This window comes from Macaca thibetana, chromosome 2 (genome assembly GCF_024542745.1).
Source record: "Macaca thibetana thibetana isolate TM-01 chromosome 2, ASM2454274v1, whole genome shotgun sequence".
NCBI lineage: Eukaryota > Metazoa > Chordata > Mammalia > Primates > Cercopithecidae > Macaca > Macaca thibetana.
In genome coordinates this window covers 127,664,223-127,678,046 of record NC_065579.1, presented here as the reverse complement: position 1 = coordinate 127,678,046, position 13,824 = coordinate 127,664,223, and the positions used below count along the sequence as shown (strand labels likewise).

General features: G+C 39.8%; 1 long non-coding RNA gene across 1 annotated transcript in view; it reads right to left on the bottom strand.

The window, feature by feature from the left end:
* The window catches only part of LOC126947646 (uncharacterized), a 142,008-nt gene extending 133,403 nt beyond the window's left edge, over positions 1–8,605 (bottom strand). The window contains exon 1 of the long non-coding RNA XR_007723155.1: positions 8,562–8,605. This is a non-coding gene — a long non-coding RNA (uncharacterized LOC126947646). The remainder of the gene's footprint in view (positions 1–8,561) is intronic.
* Between the last annotated feature and the right edge of the window lie 5,219 nt (positions 8,606–13,824).

Here is a 13,824-nt window from a genome sequence, read left to right as displayed (position 1 = left end):
CTGTGGCACATTAATCAGGTTTACATGGTAGATAGCTGCACGGGTGGTTCATATCTGTCCATAATAATGCAAAATGACAGCCAAAAGCAAAGACAGAGGCTTGTGAAAACTGCTGTTAAGATGTATGGTTTTAAGGAATATGGCATGTTTGTATAATATATATTCTGCTAGTAATAATGACTTAGTGAATGAAAGCAATTGTTTACCAAAAATGACTTCTGAACTTATTTAGATTTTCTCCACACATTCTGTGAGGCCGAGAATGCCATATTTCCTTCCAGATGCATTACAACTTTGAACATGTATAGAATCAAAGGTAAGTTTTTCAAGTGAAGGTAATTTTATAGCCTAAATAGACCAAGAGTTTGCTTTCTCATAACAGCTAAACTATTTAAGGGGTTAAGCTGATGGTTTGTTTTATGGTGATGGTCGTTTAATGTCAGTCTGTATAAGGAAGTCTTGATATGGTTCAGGTGCAAAGGCGATTATGTCCGTTTCTCCTCCTACCATAAAAAAATCACACAAAAAAACCCCAAGGAAATCAATCGAAACCAATACTTATTTGAGGCAATTTTCCTCTTTTCAATTCTTTAACATTAATTCAGAACGGTATCAAAGTTACAAGAGTCAAATTGGACTCTGAAACACCAAGAAAATTATTTTTCAAAAACATGTATGCTCAGTGGGCAGGGAAGTAATGCCATCAAATGATCCCATGCTGAGCCCTCAAATCCCCTCCTAAAATAAAACCATAACTTGGTGTCTTCCCCTGATGATTATTCTCACTAAGCAACTATCTTCTTTTTAAGCTTCTTAAAATCATTTCATGGCCAAAGAAGAGAGGAGCAAGATGGTTTTGATCTTTTACTGACAGTGATTCAACCAATTCAGCATTTGTTGGAGACTGGCTGTTCCTTTTTTAAATTTCATCAGGCCAAAATTGTTATAAAACGTCCTCTGTGAAAGAATATTCCATTTTAATCATGATTTCTCTTAAGAAAAAGAAACATAAACATGTCAACATGACACTAGAGAACCACAATGTGTCTTCCTAATACAATAATAGCCATGGTTTTATGAACCATTCAATGAAAGAGCCAAAGGAGAAATTAGATCCTTTGGCCCTGGTTACTGAATGTAATAGATCTCCCCTCAGTTAGATAGCTGGGAACAGGCTGAAATGATTAATAGGAAAGCTTGATGGTGTAAAAACTGCTTAATGTAAGAGCGCAATATGGCATGCAAACCAAACTAAAACAGCCATAAATATTTTAGGCACCTTATAAAGATTTAAGAATATTTATTCCACATATAAATCCGTTGTGTAGTATCAGTGAAAGCTAAGAGTCCAGAGGTCTGGCAGCCTGAAATACAATGCAGTGGATGAGGGCTGTATGCCTTCTCTCTGTTTGCATTTTCCTGTGATGATTAAACCAAATTAGTTGGCTAACTGCTTCCAAAATGAGGCAAAACTCCCAAGTGCCAATCCTTTTACAGCTTTGTCAGCACTTACTGCTCAGAGAAATCTGATCTCCAAAGCTTTGCGACAGGGAGTAAGGGTGGGGCCAGAGCCTCCCCCTGGTAGTTTTATCTCACATTTCAAGTCTCTTACATCTGTGCTAACCAAAGTGTTGTCTTGCATCAGCTGCAATGCTGGATGCTGATTAGAAATGCAGAATTCCAGGCCCCAGCCCAGACCTACTGAATCAGAGGCTACAGTGTACCAACATCCCCAGGTGGTTTGCATGCATGTTAAAGTTTGGGAAACCCTGGGTACACCCTCAGCTCTCTCACGTCTCCCATTCCTGCCTTTATCCCCAAGCACCAGATGGCTCCCAGAGTGTAGCTAGTGAGATGGCAGCTTTGTCACTGACAGGACGTGTGGTCTTGGATTTTTGTAATCTTACTTAGCCTCTCTGAGCCTCCATTTTCTCATTTAAAAATAAAGGGAAATAACAACAATTTCAAGGGGGTGGTGAAAAGACTAAGTGAAATAATGTATTCAAAAGCTCACAGTGAGATGCCTGATATATAGCTAATGCCCAATCAATGGTTGAAATTGGGGGTGATAAAAAGGCACAGATAGGACAAATTTCAGCTTTCACAAAACTGTTCAGAAATCCCTTATCAATTTCTTTATCTATTCAATGAGACCCATAAAACAAAGATGTTTGGAACTTGGGATAAGAGCAGAGAAAAGTGTCAGTTACTAAGAGAAATAACAGCAATAAGACTGTGACTGTGGATTAGTTATCTTTACCTGTGTGTCAATTACCCTAAAACTTATTGGCTTAAAACAAATGTTTATTATCTTGTCATGTCTGTGGGTCAGGAATTCAAGATCATCTCAGATGGGTAGGTTCTATCTCAGGTTCTCTCATGAAGGTTAAATCAAGAAGTTGGCTGGGGCTGCAGTCATCTGAAGGCTCAACTGGGGCAGGAGAATCTTTTCCAAGAGCATTCATTCACATAGTGCAGAATGTTAGCAGGAGGCCTCAATTCCTTCCCCTGTGGGCTCTCCATGAGCTGAATATCTTCATGGCATCATGCCTGGCTGACAGAGAGGACATGGAGGAAGTCATGGTTCCTTATATGGCCTGGCCTCAGAAATCACGCACCAGACACCCTATCTGAGAAGCATTCATGGTTGTGGCACTAATAGGTGGCCAGAGGTAAGCTTTGGTCCTTAACCTCTTCAGACCCTAAACCCCTGCTAAAAACAAAAGTTAGACCCGAGTGCAAATTGTTCTTCTTATGCAAATACTACTTCAAAGCAATTCTCTCTTTCAACCAAATTGTTGCCCCCAAATCTCTACTATATAGAAATGCTGGAGTCCCCAATGTGTCTCTACTACACTTGTAAAATAGCTTCTAGAGTGTCATAAATCCAGATAGTCATAAAAGTTTTCAGTGATTACATTTTCAGTTCAGCCTGAAACACTTCCCCACTCCCAATACACCTTTTCATCCAACTCAAGTCCCACAATCCTTCTAGTTATAGGTTAAATATCCCTTTCTCTGGGAGGCCCTAGGTTAGATAGGACTGTTGCAATATCTCCCAGAACCCTCTCAAATTCCTTTATCATAATACTCTTCACACATTCAGGAATTCACGTGTTTGTGCATGTCCAGTCTTGTTCAATTTGTATATACTGGAACCTGATACAGGGGTGGCACATAGTAGGTTCTCAAAATCTGTTGCATAAATTTTTATGTATCCATTTATTCAGTAAATGTTGAGGGCCTACTGTGTGCTGGGCAGAATTCTACGCACAGCAGACATAGCTGTGAACAAAATCAAACAAGTCCTAGATGGGTGAAGGCAGATTAAAAAAAAAAAACTAATAAAGACAGAACAACACATACAGGGGCCTGTGGCAGGGTCGAGGGTTGGAGGAGGGAGAGCATCAGGAAGAATAGCTAATGGGTGCTGGGCTTAATACCTGGGTGATGGGATGATCTGTGCAGCAAACCACCGTGCACACATTTACCTATGTAACAAACCTGCACATCCTGCACACGTACCCCAGAACTGAAAATAAAAGTTGAAAATTAAAAAAAAAACAAACTAATAACCAAACAAAAATCCAACACGTCAGGATACAAAAAAAATTCTTCAAAGAATAGCAAAGAGCAAGAAGACAGAGTAATGGAGTAGTTCTAATTTAGAAAAGGTGGTTAGGAGAGGCCTCCCCAAAGTGAATAAAGCCCTGAATAAAGTGAAAACACAAGCCATGAAGATATCCACAGGGAATGTGTTCTAGAAGGTGGGAACAGCTAGTGCAAAGCCTAAGTGGGTAGAATATTTGCCATATACAAGGACCTGCAAGGAGGCTGGTATGCTACAGTAGAATAGGACATGGTAGGTGGCAAGGTCAGAGGGGTACATGTGGGGACAGCAAATCACACAGGGTGCTGAAGGTCACTCCATTGGAGGCTTGACCAGGGGACAACATGATCTGATGTGAACGGTGTTATAAAGACCCACCTGGCCATTTCGGTGGAGGAGACTATGGGAGCAAGAGTGGACATATAGAATGTGATGAAATTCAGCCCACTCTGTTGGATACTGAGAGGGATAGAAGATGAAGACAGCATTTGGTCTTCATTGATGAAGAAAAAAACAAGTAAACAAATAACTCAAACGTGGCTAAGCCATGGTACAAACAAAAGCCATCAATTGTGACTCAGCGATAATGACGGCCACTTCTCACTCATTGACCAGGTGCCTCATGTTCCTCACACTTTATCTGGCTTATTCCTCCAAAACACTCCACAGGGAGGAGGCATTAGCCACAGGTCATCGAATGCCAAATGCCCCCCAGTTTCTTAGCACCCACGTTGTCAACAGCATACAGTGACAAATGGAGGCCCCAAGAGGTCCATTTTTGTCTTTCCATTTTTTAGCAACTTGCTCAAAAATCAAGCTCATTTTAAATGGCAGAGCTGGAATTTAAATCCAGGCAGCCTGACTCCAAAGCAGAGTTCTGAACCAGGTCACCACATTGCCACCAAATGTCTTCCCTGTAGGTATTTGGGCTTCTGGCCTCTGGTTTGGGGAAAAGAAAAATGAGCAATGAAAACACAAAGAGCTCTCGAAATGATAAAGCAGAGTTTTATGATGCTGAGGATGGTTGTAAAAGCAGCAATAGGTTTTAATGAGCTAAGAATTCTTTTAGCCCAGCAAAGTGATTTGTATTTTCCCAGTGCTATACTCCCAAATGACAAAAATCATTATTTTTTCCCAGCCTCCTACAAGTTGCTCTATCTTATTTATGTTGTTCTCCACACAAATGGAGAAAACTCTTTTCTTCTTAAAATTCAAATTCATTCCTGCTTAATTTTCCTCTTCTTTTATTTTGGTTTTGTCCTTTCAGGGAAGTCCCCCTGCTAATTGTAAGGGCAGTTGTGATGAACTTCCACTAACCCCAAGATGGCAAATGTCTGGCCATTGTTTTCTTTCTTTCTCTCTCTCCCTCTCCTCTTGTTGCAGACATCTCTAATTGATACTGGTGTCCTCTGCCTGTCCTTTCTGAGATTTCACGGTGCTTTTCACAGCACTCCACAGCGTCAGTTGCTACCAATAGATCAACGTTAAACCCATGTGCCATCTTTGAAGTTATAGTCTTTCTCAAAGCCTTGGTTATGAAAATGGGGGATCATCTCACTCAGGGATACTCTTTGAAATACCTATCATCAGGGTTCTTAGCACAGAAGCCATGGTGAATGCAGGTATCTGGTAAGAGGCAGCATATGCATAGAAAGGAGGGCTGGTGGGTTGTATTAAAGTGGTCCTGGAAAGGGGAGAGCTGAGAAGCATGAATAGCACTTGGGAGGCTACCACCTCATAATAATCCAGACAAGAGAGGAAGATGGCCAAATTGAGGTAATGGCAGCAGAAATGGGAGGTTTTGCAGTGTTTTTTCAAGCTGTGAGTCATGAAATCAATTTGCTGGGTCATGACCACCACTTCTTAAAAATGAAGTAATAAAATAGAATAGAATAGGTATTGTTTGGTGAAGCTCATTTCAGCCCTTATATTACATGTGTGTATCAGGTTGCAACGTAAAAGGTATGTCTTACTATGATAGGTTGAATAACAGTCCCCAGGCCCCTCACCAAAGACCTCCACACCCTAATCCCTTGAACCTGTGAATATGTTACATTACATGGCAAAAATTCTATTACAGATAGAATTAAGGTTACTAATTAGCTAATCTAGAAATAGGGAAATTTTCCTGGGTTGTGGACCCAGTGATTTCAGACTGGTGGGACCTTGAACCAAGAAAACAGCCTGGCCCACAGGACTTTTGGCCTACAGAATTTTTAGATAATAAATAAGTATAGTTTCAGTCCTCCAAATATGTGGCAATTTGTTATTGCAGCAGTAGAAAACTAACAAAGGCTTGAAAAAAGTTTGACAGTTTCTGTTGCAGGCGTTTAGTATCAGATGACTGGGTTCTATTTACTAGTTCTTGTATTTAGTTGCCTGTGACCTTGGGCAAGTTATCCAACATTTCCTTGGATATAAAACTGGGGTATAATAAAGCAAACTCACTGGGTTTTGGAGGGACCAGGACCAAAATTAATGGTGGTAATGCACGTAAAATATTCAGAGTGATAATTATTACTGTGTCCTTGATTTAGTAGAAAGGCAAGTTTCTTGACCTTCAGTTTCTTATCTGGAAAATGGAGATAATATGACTCCCTCATTTGGTTGGGGTCAAGAACTAATCAAGTATTATAAAATAAGGCTCACAAAACTCCCTAAAAACTATAGATAAAAGATGATAAGAAACTACTAGTTCTTTACTTCAATATCTGCTCTCCCCTTCTTCCTTATTAATATAACCTCCAACTTTTAGCAGAGACATGGCTGCTTAGGATAAAGAGGATGTGACCCAGTCTCCCTGGGAGCTTGATGTAGCCATATAACTTAAGTGCTGGCCAGTCATGTGTAAGCAGAAGTGTTATGTGCAGCTTCCAGAAAGTCTGCCTAAAAGGCTGTGGACAGACCCTTCTTCTACCTTCTTTTCTGTTGACAGGCTTGAGGTCATAATGGCAGGAATTCAAGCAGCCATTTGGGACTATGAGATTGAGAACTCCAGAGCAGCAGGATAGAAAAAAAGCTGAGTCCTTGGGGATTTGCAGGGCCACACAAGCAGCCTGAATTGCCTATCTCAGTGCTTTGCTTAGACAGGAGAGAAACAAACTTTATTAGTACGTTTTCCTACTGTTGTAAAGAACTGCCTGAGACTGGGTAATTTATAAAGAAAAGAGGTTAATTGTAAGTTACACCTGAGACTAGAGAGGCCTCAGGAAACTTACAATCATGGTGGAAGGTGAAGGGGAAGCAAGGCACCTTCTTTGCAAGGCAGCAGGAAGGAGAAGTGCAAGCATATGCCAGATGCTTATAAAACCATCAGATCTCGTGACACTATCAGATCTCATTCACTATCATGAGAACAGCACGGGGGAACCTGCCCCCATGATCCAATTACCTCCACTTGGCTCTGCCCTTGACACCTGGGGATTATGGAAATTATAATTCAATATGATATTTGGGTGGGGACACAGCCAAACCGTATCACTTCTGACACTTAGGTTGTAGAACTTGTAGGGCTCAAAGCTTTCCAATTTGCTACTCACAGCATCAAGCAACTCACCACAAGTTGAAGCTCTTTGATCAACCAGTTTATGATATTAATGATGCTTTAAAACTTTGCAAACTGCTATACACATATGCCAAGAGCTCTCAAAAGGATCCCAAATATTTATAAAACAAATATATAGATTCATTTAAATGCTTAAATAAAGTAAGGTGAAGTATTTACATGGAAATGTTTTAACTCAATAAGACATTTTTCAAATGGCTCAATTTGTCTCATGGATCAGTCATCAGGGAAAATAAACTAACCTGGCATCTTTGTGTGGACTCATAAAGGAAATTAGTTTGCAGTCCACAAGGAAGTTGCTTCTCATGCACTCAATTGTGTTGTGTCAAAAGAATCAATAAAGATGAACTATTTTAAGATGAACATCCCAATATAATCCATTAGAGTGCATGGGCCATTTGCATTTTCTAAAGATGCAAATAATGGAATCAGGATGAAGAGTAATCCAAAACAATTTTCTACCTTCCAGAGAAGCCAAAGTACACAAATGGAATGAGAAGCTCCCTCTTATGTTATTCAGAGGAAGACTCTGGCCCAACCAGTTCATCTCACACATAACTCTGAGGTCCCCAAATCCAGAGGCATTTGAAGTTTATTAAATGAACTGGCCCTTCCTGACAGAAATCATGAACCAATTTTAATTCAAAAGGAAGCCTCCAAAAAAAGTACACCATTGTGTGATTTGAGAAAAGAAGGGCATTTACTATGGGTGGTACAAATTATACTCATGATCTTACTTACTCCTTATAATATCCCAGGAGGCAAGTATTGTTCTATCTTGCAGATGAGGAGTGTGAGATATGAAGCGACTTCTGCAAGGTCACAGAGAGACACTGGCAGAATGAAGAAAGAAACCAAAGTCTGTTTGATGTAATAGTCTAGAGCAGAGCTGTGCAGTAAACATCTAATATGATCCACATATGTAATTTAAACATTTTAGTAGCCACATTAAAAAAATGAAATTAAAGCTACCACTCCGATTTTGACCCAATAGATTCAAAACATTATCTATATGTAATCAATATAAAAATTGAGATATTTCACACATTCCTTTGTATTAAGTCTTCAAAACCTGGTCTGTATTTGACATTTATATCACATCTTCATTCTGACTAGCCACATTTCAAGTGTTCAACAGATATGTGTGGCTAGTGGCAACTGTATTAGACAGCATAGGCCTAGAGTAATACTCAGTAATACTCAGTAATGCCTGAATTTGTAGACTTACAAAATTGTAATAACCTGATGAGGCCCTACAGGGTTGCCCATATTTAATTTTGCCAAGTATATTGGTTTGCTTAGGTTAAGTCATGATGCACTAACAAGCAACCCCAAATCTCAATGGCTTGCAACAACAAAATTTTATTTCCCCGCTATGCAACATACGCATATGAGTTGGCTACCACTCTGCTCCTTGTCATCCTCCGTCCAAGACCCAGGCAGATGGAACAGGCAATACCCGGTGGAAGAAGGAAGAGAGATACTAGAGAAACACATACTGTCTCCTAAAGATTCTGCTAGGAAAGGGTACATTTGACCAATGAAAGAGACAAAGCAAGTCTCATGGCCAACTCTCATATCTTGGGGGACAGAGTAGGAAAGGATATGTGGTTCTCCTCTGCAGATGGACAACAAATACTTTGAATAATGACCTAATCTCCAGCTCCAAGGAAGGACTTAATAACACTAACATCTATTATCATTTCAAAAATGATCTTTTAACACCACAAAAGTAGGAAGGAGGGAATGCATTATTCTTATTTTCTCATCTCACCAGAAACTGGTGAAATCTATCTTGGACAGACAGTTAGGATTTGGAATCATTGATCTATGGAGTGATCACACCTCCTCTGCTTTGCCCCATTTCCTAAACAGTATGATTTCCAGGCATTCTGAGTTTTCCAAGTCTTTTAAAATCCATGTAATGTGATATGCACCAAGTAATTTATTTCTAAAGGTGATTTACACGGATTTTCACTGTCTACTTTACATTTCTGTACTATTTGAATTTTTAAAAATATACCATTTGGCCATAAGAAAAAAATAAACATAAACATTTAACTCAACTCACAGGGGACCAGTGATGGGGTTGAGGGGAGCTTTTGTCTCCAAGTATGAGTGACGCAAACAGCCTCCTGTGTACCATAAGGGTGCCAACCACTTGGACTCATTTCCCCTCAAGTTTTGCTTTATAATGCAGTTTAAGACTTAGGAGATTGGGCTGGTTTAAATTCCTCAAAGGAGCCGTGTTGAGCCATCCAAAGGAACCATCCAGTAGCTTATAGAGTGAATTGAAAACCTGCCTTCTCCCTCCAAAGCAAATGTTTGCCACAAAAAAAACACCCAGCAAATATTACACCAGTAATGCAAAGATGTCCATTTCTCTCAGATGGATGAATTACAAAGCCCCAAACTTCCAGTCACAGCTCAGTAAAGCCCTCATGAAATCATAAGGCATTTTCTTTTCTGGAAAAAAAAAATGAGGTAAGTATGACCAAAAGTCATCGCACCTTGTATAGCCCCAGGAAACTAGCAGAACTTTATTAATCTTTAGATTAATATTTGGCCACCTTAACTTTTTTTTTAAAAAAGCAGCTACCCTGGGTCTCTCAAGAAAACGTATTAGATCTTTAAAGTATATCTATTTTTAAAATAATAAATATCTAAGCAAATAAATGCCACAGGCCCAAAGTCCCACAATTCACAGGAACAATTTCATTGCTCCCAATATCACAAAAGTTTACAATTAACAGCCACCAACGTGAAAGAAGGAAAAGATAAAGAAAATGTTTATTGCTTTAGAAAAAGTGGTGTTGCCCTCTCAGCTCTGTAACCACCCTCCTTTCTGAGTGTCGCTGAGTAAATGAGACAGAATAAAACATGTTCTTAATGCGGACACCATGCATTTCCATAGACAGAAGCTGAGACGTGGCAGGAAGTACAAGCTCCAGAGCAGGGGGCTGGAGGGGGGAGGGTATGGATGATGCTCCCTAACGCAATTACTGCCAATGACAGTGTAAATTTCATATCGCCTCTGAGCAGGATAAAAATGTGCCGAGGGGCATCTGGGTTTGAATTAAGATCATCAAAATGCCAAAGGGGGAAGAATATCTGAAGTTAAAAAGAAAAAAAAAGGGATTCATCTTGAGATTTGCAAGTTCTTTTCTTTTTTCCTTCCTCATTCTTGATTTCAAGTATATATGTAGTTCATTCATTTATTCATTCAATAAACACATGCCAGGAACTGGAAACACTAATAACAGTAAAATACAATACATTTTTGTATTCCTAAGTATGAAATTGCATCAATTTATTATGAATTAAATTTGAAAAACGTCACAGATTTAAAAACAAAGTACAAAAGTGCCTGATTCTTTTTAGTTCCACAAATACCTAGCATCCCAAAGCAATATGTAAACCAATTTCTATGCTGCTCAATGAATCCTTCCAATTTCGATAATAAACTAAGTAGTATCAGATCTAGTAGATGACTTTCATATGTAAGTTATGGTTTTATCCATTACTTTGACAATATTACTGATGTAACAGAGAAAAATTTTCAACTATGTAAAATACAATACTCTTAAAATCCAAATAACTTCATATTTTTAAAAATAGCACACATTCTAATCTTGCCATGGGTTAATAGTGTTGTTAAACAACAACAACAACAACAACAACCTTTAACTAGGTTTCTTGTTAATTTGATGTTCTTGATAACTGGACCAGTTAGAATGAAAGCTGATTTTTACTGTGTCTCCAATAAAATACACACACACACACACACACACACACACACACTCACACACATATACACAGTGTTTCTTCTATATTGCAGAAAACAAGCAGCTTTTACATGTATCAAAAGAATATTTTACTAAGGATTTTTCCTTGTGATTTTTTTTTCTTCTTATTTTCCCCTCAGCCCTTTTACCACTAAGGCTAAGCCATGATGCTTACTGGGAAAGGAAAAGGCTGTTTCCCACACAACAATGAAGTCCACAGAGCAGGGAGACATCAGGACACCAGAAGCAGCAGCGACAAGGGAGAAAAGAAGACAGAGACTTAACAGCTCAGAGAACCTCAATTTGCTCCTTCCTCTACCCTCAGGGTTGAACCTTGAGAGAAGGAAATCGTAGAAACTTTGGGGCTGGCACCCTGCTTCCCCCTAGATCACCTGGGGGGACCCTTCACCCCTTTGAGAGAAGTATGGGAAGGGGACAGTCCCGGTTAAAGGTCTTGGCCTCAGGTCTGGCCTCCGATTCCCTCTACATGCATGTGCTTAGATGAGATGTTCCTAAGGGACCCAGGAGTCGGTGGTGGACGTTCTCAGAGGACTGGAGAGATCTCATGAACAGAGGTGTGGCCGAGTCTGCAGTCACCAGCAGCAGGGGACTGGTGCAAACTTCAGAGACCGAGCATTCACCAGAACGACAGCCCAGCCCATCTCAGCCACACCACAGCAGACACCAGTCCAGGCACAGAGGAGGGTCTCCCACCACCCAGCTGTCCCGTGAGGTGGTTAGCCTGCTCCTCAACCAGATACCACTCAGGGATAATAGAAAGGGGAAGAGAGAAGAGAATTGACATTTATTCAAAGAAGACACAGTTACCCTGAGAGTAGCTGTTTGAAACCAGAAGAGGCTCAGCAACATTTACTTGGCAAGTCTGTTTCTTTGGCCTAGTGGAATAAGCTGGTGGAAAATACTACTATTTTTTCAACTTTCTCAGTAACAGAATTGCGGTTTTCAACTGGGTACATCGCCTCCAAACCAAAAGATTGGACTTCCCAACCTGCCTTGCCACTAGATATGACCAGGTAATTAAGTTTTGGCCAATAAGATATAAATGTAGCCCAACAGCTTTGTTCTTTTTGCTTAGGATTGCACTGGCTATCTGGGCTCTTTTTTGGTTCCATATGAATTTTAAAATGGTTTTTTCTAGTTCTGTGAAGATTGTCAGTGGTAGTTTAATAGGAGTAGCATTTAATCTATAAATTGCTTTGGGCAGTATGGCCATTTTAGCAATATTGATTCTTCCTATCCATGAGCATGGAATGTTTTTCCATTTGTTTGTGTCATCTCTGATTTCTTTGAGCAGTGTTTTGCAGTTCTCCTTACAGAAATATTTTACTTCCCTGGTTAGCTGTATTCCTAGGTAATTTTTTTTCCTTTCTGGCAATTGTGAATGAGATTGCATTCCTGATTTGGCTCTCCACTTCAGTGTTGTTGGTGTGTAGAAATGTTAGTGATTTTTGCACACTGATTTTGTATCCTGAGACTTTACTGAAGTTGTTTGTCAGCTTAAGAAGCTTTTGGGCTGAGATTACGGGATTTTCTAGATATTTCCTACAGGGCTACAGTAACCAAAACAGCATGGTACTGATATAAAAAGAGGCACAGATACCAATAGAACAGAATAGAGAACCCAGAAATAACACTGCATACCTACAATTATCTGATTTTTGACAAACCTGACCAAAAAAAAGCAACGGGGGAAGGATTTACTATTTAATAAATCGGGACAACTGGCTAGCCACATGCAGAAGATTGAAACTGGACCCCTTCCTTGCACCATATACAAAAATAAACTCAAGATGGATTAAAGACTTAAATGTAAAACTCAAAACTACAAAAACCCTGGAAGACAACCTAGTCAATGCCATTCTGGACATAGGAACGGGCAGAAACTTCATGACAAAGATGCCAAAAGCAATTGCAACACAAGCAAAAATTGACAAATGGGATCTAATCCAACTAAAGAGCTTCTGCACAGCCAAAAAAATAAAAACTATCAACAGTAAACAACCTACAGAATAGGAGAAAATTTTTGCAAACTGTGCATCTGCCAAAGGTCTAATATCTAGCATCGACAAGGAACTTAAACAAATTTACAAGAAAAAAAATCCCATTAAAAGTGGGCAAAGGACATGAACACACACTTTTCAAACGAAGACATACATGTAGGGCTGGGTGTGGTGGCTCACGCCTGTAATCCCAGCCCTTTGGGAAGCCAAGGTGGGCGGATCATGAGGTCAGGAGATCAAGACCAGCCTGGACAACATGGTGAAACCCCGTCTCTACTAAAAATACAAAAATTACCCAGGCGTGATGGCAGGTGCCAGTAGTCCCAGCTATTCAGTCGGGAGGCTGAGGCAGGAGAATTGCTTGAACCTAGGAGGCGGAGGTTGCAGGTTGCAGTGAGCTGAGATCACGCCACTGCACTCCAGCCTCCTGGGCGACAGGGCGAGACTCTGTCTCAAAAAAAAGAAAAAAGAAAAGAAAAGAAAAAAGAACACGATGTACATGTAGCCAACAAGCATATGAAAAAAAGCTCAAAATCACTGATCATTAGAGAAATGCAAATCACAACCACAATGAGATACCATCTCATACCAGTCAGTATGGCTACTATTAAAAAGTCAAAAAATAACAGATACTGGTGAGGTTGCAGAGAAAATGGAATGCTTATACACTTGGTGAGAGTGTAAGTTAGTTCAACCATTGTGGAAGATAGTGTAGAGGTTCCTCAAAGATCCAAAAACAGAACTACCATTTAACCCAGTAATCTCATTACTGGGTATATACCCAGAGGAATATAGATCATTCTGTTATAAAGACACATACACATGTATGTTCATTGCAGCACT